Source organism: Orbicella faveolata, unplaced genomic scaffold, assembly GCF_042242905.1.
Source record: "Orbicella faveolata isolate gen_17 unplaced genomic scaffold, um_ofav_v1 contig_46, whole genome shotgun sequence".
Classification (NCBI taxonomy): domain Eukaryota; kingdom Metazoa; phylum Cnidaria; class Anthozoa; order Scleractinia; family Merulinidae; genus Orbicella; species Orbicella faveolata.
Window position 1 is genome coordinate 33922501 of NW_028301576.1, and position 7500 is coordinate 33930000.

Genomic DNA, 7500 nt, shown 5'->3' on the forward strand with positions numbered 1-7500 from the left:
TAAGTTTTAGAGTCCCAAAGAATACTACAAAGGCAACGAAAATGGAGCAAAGTACACCCAGTATTTGTACTCGTTTTTGTTAGCGATTTATGGGCAATTCAAAATTTGACTGAAATCACTTTCATTCCTTGTCTCTTTCTTTACTATTAGTCACCACTGGTGATAAGCCCACAGTCATTACTGTTTGCAGCTTTCATCTTGCAGATAGAATTTGAACAGCAACATTGACAGCTACAGCAGCGTAACACAATCAGAATCCCGTAAGGCTTGCTTTGCCAATCACAATTCAGGAAATGTTTTTTCCCAAGAAATTCATTACAACTATCGACTACCTTTGTGTGTTTGACTTCATAGTACAAATGGCCTATTAACTGAATGGTGCAATAGAACAAATATACAGAAAATGATAAATGAACTTAGTTGTTAATTAAAGGTTTTCTTTTTTATGCTGTCATCTTTCAGACTCAACATGGTCAGGGATCTTGTCAAAAGTGCAGTGCTGCGTATTTTAACACATATAAGCCCGAAAAATGTCAGTCTTATGGATTTCACATTGGGGGATCCTATCAACCCAAATCCAAAAAACAAAAAAAATTGATGTTCCTCACTGTGTTGAATTCTTAAATCAGGAATCTATGGTGTTTTTTGTTTTAGACAGTGAGCAAACTCAAACCTCAATGAGCAATGCAAGCTTGCCAGAGCTGCATTTGTTAACAGCAATAGTTTTCATTCATTTACCTGCCCTCATTGTGAAAGCAGAGGAAGCAGTTCAACCTCAGTCCACTCATACCTTAACAACTGAGGTAATTTCCCATTACAAAGCAGATCAAAGTACCAAGAACAGATTGTTTGAGGTTATGAATGCTGTTCCATTTCCACATTTGTATCAATTATCAGAGTCTATGTTCTGTGCTTATGGGCCACCAACTTCTTCAATACCAATTGGATTTGTCCATCTTACACTGGCAGATTGGAAAATGGACTGTTCGTGAAGTGACTGTAACGGGTATGGCAGTGTTATGAGGTAGGAAAAGAAAAAGAAAATATGCATACACTGTCATGCCCTTTTGTGTCTCTACAGTGTAGCGATGTTAATGTCACCAATATCTTCAGCTCAGGCTGAGGCAATGTCCAGGGTGTCTCTGCCATTTTAAATTCTCTATGCCCTTCCACTTCCCATCTGATGGCAACAGCAATTGCATCTTCTGCGACAGCAACTACATCTGCTGCATGCAATGTATCAGAAAGCAGTATCTCAAGAGATCCCACCATCTAGCTTAATATGCTCAACTATTTGCCTTATGACATTCCTGCCGATATTTTGGATAGGATTGCCTTAAATGACAGCCACTCAAACGATCCTGAAAATTCTAAAAATTGTTGGCCAAGTTCCTTCTCTCCAGAGGTTGATTACTGTCGTCTTTGGGAAGCCAGTTGTCAACCCCATGACCACATCCAGGGCAGAGAGCAGGACCTGTGTGTTATATACTGACCAGTGCTGTGAACTTTTTGCCAGTTGAGGTTTTTGTTAAGTTCTGTCAGGAGGCTGGGTGCAAGGCGATGCATCAAGCATTCCCTTTCAATTTTGGTTAGTAATGAGTGTAGTTTTAATGTTTTATGACAAGCTCACTTAACATACCATACGATCAATTTTACCATGAGTTAATTTTTGCAGTAAATGATACTAAAAATAGAATCATTGTGTAGTTACACAAAATATTCATACTCCACCAATGGAAGGTTTTCTTTTTTTGTGTCCCCCACCCCAGATTAATTTCAATTTAGCTCCAGTTTTCATTTTTTTGGGTTTCCAATTTGGAATTTGCTATGACCTGGCTGTTTTGTGTTATTGTAATGTTTTTCATTTGCTGCTTTTTCAACATCTTGTTCCCAATAATTATGGTTATTTCTTTATAGCTTTTCGCATGGTCATATTTTCATAAATTTTGTATATACTACGCACCAAGTTGATTTAATGTGCTTGCTTCGTTAATATTTATGATCATATTGTTTACTGTTTTCTAGGACTGTTTAATATCAGTGATAAGCTCCTTGTGTCTCTAGACATTTTCATGGAGCTCAGAGAGTTCTTCAAGCGTGGAGTCCCTCTCACAGTTGCCATCGAGAGCAAGCTTGCTGTTCTTTCATTAAAAGGAAAGCAGGTATCAGCACAGTGATTTTGTCCTCAGTTTAATTGCATTCCAGTAATTTTTAAGTTCGGTTGGCCTCCTTAATCAGAATGTGTGGCATAACAGCTAATACAATTATTCCAGAGGCTTGTGTTGGATATGAGGTGATAACTAGCCATCAAGTGTGTTTCTGGTTTTGATTCTGCGAGACAAATGTACATACCAGTATTGTCCAATGATTAGTTAGGAAAAATTATTGTTGTGAAAGATAAAATTCATAACACATGATCGTTTTCTTTATGTACAGTAGTGTTTTTCATGGTTAAAGTCTGCTTATTTGTGCAACCAGACTTATCTGACCCAATTAGAAAAAAGAAAAAAGAAAAAATGACCGGGTGAGGTTTCAATCCCACAAATACTAATTCTGAAAATTTAAGATCCGTGTTGGCACCAGACACACATTGATTCAGGAGTAATTTTTAATGATCCGAGAATTCACACAATGTGAATATTGATGTTTTGCTAGCGGCAATCTTCGCAACGTGCAAAGTTTTGACAAATCAGGAGAGCAAGGTCTTTTCAAAGGTGGCATGTCATTTTATCGTAGCAAGGGAGGAGCAAACCACAAATCCGAGTTCTGCTCGCCTTTTTTCGATTTTTGTGTTTATATGGCGCACTAAAACATTATTTTTTAGCCATTTATTAGTAGATTATGACTTCAGAAAACCAATTTATTTCAAATGCATTAACCCAATATTTTTAGTAAGGAAAATGAGCCAAGTTTACATCTCAGTTGATGGCTCCACTGAAGAAAACCACTTAAAAGCTTGACAACTTCTCTGCTTTTCCCAACAGAATATGTTCACTTACCACCTAGCATCTGACATTTTGCCTCGCAACATTATCATTCACTAATTAAAACAAATGCGAAATCACCAACAATTACATTTAACGCTAAGCCTGATGTTTTTTTGTTGTTTTCTTAATTTATTTTCAAAAACATAAGTGGCCTTCAAAATTTCTACATGCTGCCCCCTACCGTCTTATTTATTGCAAAAGCAAAGCAGATACATCTAAACCAAGCATAAACCTTCTCAAACAGGCTTATGGTATAAAAACATCTGGACAGGAGTAGCACCTGAAGAATGTTAGAAAATAAACTTTAGAATGTTGAGGACATCTTTTGTGAACCTGGTATTGGAGCTGAGGCCTTACATTTCACCAAACCCAAAATCAACTAACCACAGGGTGCTCCATCTACAAAGAAGAACAATGCAGATTTTGGAACTTCTGTGAACATTACTCTATTCATGCCTTTTCTATCTCTCTTCAAGCTCTTAGCTTTTATGCAACTTATTCAGCTGCTCAGTAATGAGCTTATGGTACAATTTTAAATCATATCAGTAGCATAGAAGCTACCGGATGTTCCACCTGTCCCCAAGGGTGCGTCTATTGAAGACTTTAACAAAGACCTGAGACCCATATCTTTAACATCTACATTGTCCAAAGTCGTGGAGGGGGTTGTCATTGACCGAGAACTCCAACCCTTGATGCTCGAGTGTATGGACCCTAACCAGTTTGGTTTTATTCCAGATTCAACCACTACGTTCGCACCTATCTCCATGCTGCATCACTGGTTCGAAGCCACTGACGGGACTGGCGCCCATGTTAGAGCAGCACTCCTGGACTACAAGAAAGCCTTTGATCTTGTAGACCACAATTTACTGATCGCCAAGCTCTATAGCCTAGGAGTATTACTACGAAAGCGTCTTGACGAATTTACTTGCTTAAGCAACTCGAGCGTGCTGGCATAGACCGTAAGTCTCTAATCCAATTGTGTTCCGTTCTAGAATATGCATGCCAGCCTGTCCACTCTAGCTTGCCAGCCTATTTGTCCGACCAAATAGAGAGGGTTCAGAAAAGAGTCTGTAGGATCCTATTCCCAGAGGTTTCGTATTGCAAGGCCCTGGAAGATGCAGGCTTAAAATCACTCTTTCATAGACAGGAGGAATTATGTAGCATTCTGTTTAAACAAATTGTAGAGAGTAATGACCAGCATAAACTAGCTGGCCTGCTGCCCGTGCGCAATGACAGTGAGAGATATAATTTTAGGACTAGGCATATGTTTTCAATCCCGAATGTAAAAACAAAGAGGTTTAGAAATACTTTCATAATGCACTATGCAAATAAACAACAATTGTAAATAGAATTTTACACTAGTTTGATGTATTTCATTATTATATAATTTTTTTATGTATAGTTAGTAATTTTTATAGGTTGAATTTTTTAAACATGTAGTATATAACACAAGTAATTCAGCTTATAGCTGCAAGTTGTGAGTTTAATAAACGATTTATCTATCTATCTATCTATCTATCCAAAACACGCTCAGCAATTTCCAGGATACTAGCTGACCTGGAGTTCCAATTATTTGTTTACAGTTTTACTGCGCAACACTTATGAGGGCTTTGTTTTCAGTTGCCCTTGTTACTTTTTTATGTAAATAAAATTAAGTTCATCATCATTTAGCTCTCAACCTTGGTTCAGTTCCAGCTCCCTTCTTCTCAGTGCCAGTTGGGTCCTAGTTACTGCCTTTTACCTACAAGCAATTTTCATTTCTCTTTTCCACAGCCATTTCTAAGCATTGTTGACTCATTTCTTTTCTCTCCACAATGTGGATGCAGCAGTGCAACCTTTGCCTTTGATTGTAATTGTAATCACCACTGAAACAATCAAGTCTCTGAGGGGCCGGCAGAGCAATGCCCATCTTGTTTATCAAGAGTTATCCAATAAACAGGAGCTGAAAGCTTCCCAAGCTATGGCAAATAAGTTGCAAGCAATGATTTTGTAAATCTCGCCAATCACATGTTTTTGATTTAATGGTGTTAGTTATATATATTCTTAATGCTTCTTCAATCACCTACTTTCACCATGTTACTGCCTTCTACTCAATGTTGTATATTTGGGTGTTGTGGTTTATTGTACAAATAGAGCTTCTGTCATTCAGACTGTTGACTAAATGTGTGAGCCCAAACTCTTCTAGCCTCTTTTATTACATGGGTTAATTATCACTGAACTCTTGCAAAATAAGTGATAGCCCGTGATACCCTATATTTTCATATAGATCAGCCAATTGATGAACAACTAAAAATATGGCTGGAGACTGGAGAGTCAATCTTGGAAGCCACCTTTAACTCACCTCCATAGAAGATTGAGAAATACTGGGGACAAGTTTAAGTTGTAATAAGGATTAGGTGAGAAAACCTGTGAAAAGCAAAGTGGCGGCTGTCTTGATATAGTTATGATCATGTAGGTAGAGCAGGTAGGTTTCTTATGTCTCCTCTTCTAAAAATAAATCTGGTTGATTTATTGGGATAGTCCATTGGGTAGTCTATAGGGTAGTCCACAGAGTGATCTGTAAGACACTCCACAGAGTGGGGGTCAATTCAACCCTCCTGATTCATCTTGCACTTACTCTCCCGAACAGTGTGAAGCAACACAATCTTCATGTTATCTTTCTATCTTTACAGCTAGTTTATGGTACTGAAACTCCAGTCAAACAATGGAAAGAAGTACCACTTTTGGAGATTATTCAACACAAAAATGACCCACTAAACAACCCATATGCAGTCGGATCTATTCAAATAGGATACTTTTTGTGCAAGTTGCCAACAAGGCAGCGACACATAAACGACACAATTCACTTTGAGTAAATGTCATTTCTGTCCTGTTGGGACATCATGCCATGGTTCTCCCACTTTTTGGTAATCACAGCCAATCAAACTTGAATCATGCTTTGATTTTGAATGGGGTTCCACAATCAAACAGAAAGTGCCCACTGGTAAGAGGCTGGAGGAACTAAAGGCAAGCAATCGAGTAGAGGAGATTTCCTTGACCTGCAATCACTCTGCCTCAGCAATCGACTAATTACTGTTGGCAAGCTTCCCATCTCTACTGGGAGTTGATCTTGAAAGATGAACCTTTGTGTTTCTTTAAGATAGATTATAGAGGGTTACTTAGGTCCACCTCATTTACATGCTTGCGGGCTTTGGTAGAACAAAGCATCTAACATGGACACTGCTATTCAATGATCTATACATAAGTGGACTTTTTTGTTTCAGGAAAGTACTTTCAAGCTTTGAACTACATGTCATCTGCAGAGGATTAACCTTCACATTGGTTTTGTCTAACCTAATGCTAATTTTCTGCTATATATACAATCAATGGTCCTGGCACATTCCTGAGCATTGAGGCTGCCATTTTGAGATACACTTTAACTTACTGCATAGCTATTGTAATCAGGACTGAAAATTGTTTGCTTGGTAATTTTGTATGTTATCTTTGGCACACTTTCCTGCATAAACAGACGTTTATGTGGGCAAGCGCAAAAGCATGAGACATTGAGCGTGAAGCGCAGGACAAGTGGTTGAAATGCGAATTAAATAAAAAAAACAAAAATGTAACACAATTTTCTTATGTTTTGTAGCTTAACTTTTATAAAGTCATACCAAAGTGGCCACACAATGGCTACAGTGAAGACAGGCCTAATGAAAGGCAATGAATTGGTGGAGTATTCTGCCTCAAATAAGAAAGTTTTCTTTCACTCACTACAGCCAGGTATGACTTACTTAATAGCCTCCAATTTGTAATATCAGGGACCACATGGCGGGGGGGGGGGGGGGTGCCAATATGCTTGGGTCACTTAATACATTGTTATGACGTAAACAGGATCGCCCCAACTCTGCCTGTGGAAGAATAGTGGAGTCTCAATTGGAAATGCTGGATATGAAGTGTGGATTGAAGCCGGCAAAACTTGCAAAAGACCACAACAAATGGAGAGATTTTGTTCATACCCTATGCACCTCTAGGCACAAAGGGTAATGAGAGCAGATTATGTCAATGTTGGGAAACATCTACATTTTCCTTGGAAAGTGTTTTTGGATTGTCAATTTCTGAAGACTGTAAAATAACAAAAGAAAATTTTGGGGAGGATTAAAAAATAGTGCTCACCATTCAGATACAAGACACTTTTAATCTTTGATTCCTTTAATCAAGTGTTGAAAATATATGTTGTTTCTAATTTTCAGTCAGGAGTCCCATCCAGTGATATGTTGATTGTTGTCCACCATTGAGTTAAAATTTTAAGTGATAAAATTAACAGTTAGGAAGTATTGTTCATATATTCTTTTGAATTTTTTTCATGTTTCCCTAGCCATGGCTAGCACGTCTGCAACTACTGTTACTTCAAAACCTATTAGTGGACGTAAGTCAAATGAAAATGCTACAGATATCAATATAAAACAATTAAAAATAATGCATTCTTTTAATAGTAAGGGACAAACTTAGAGGAAAGAGAGTTATCTAAGTTGCC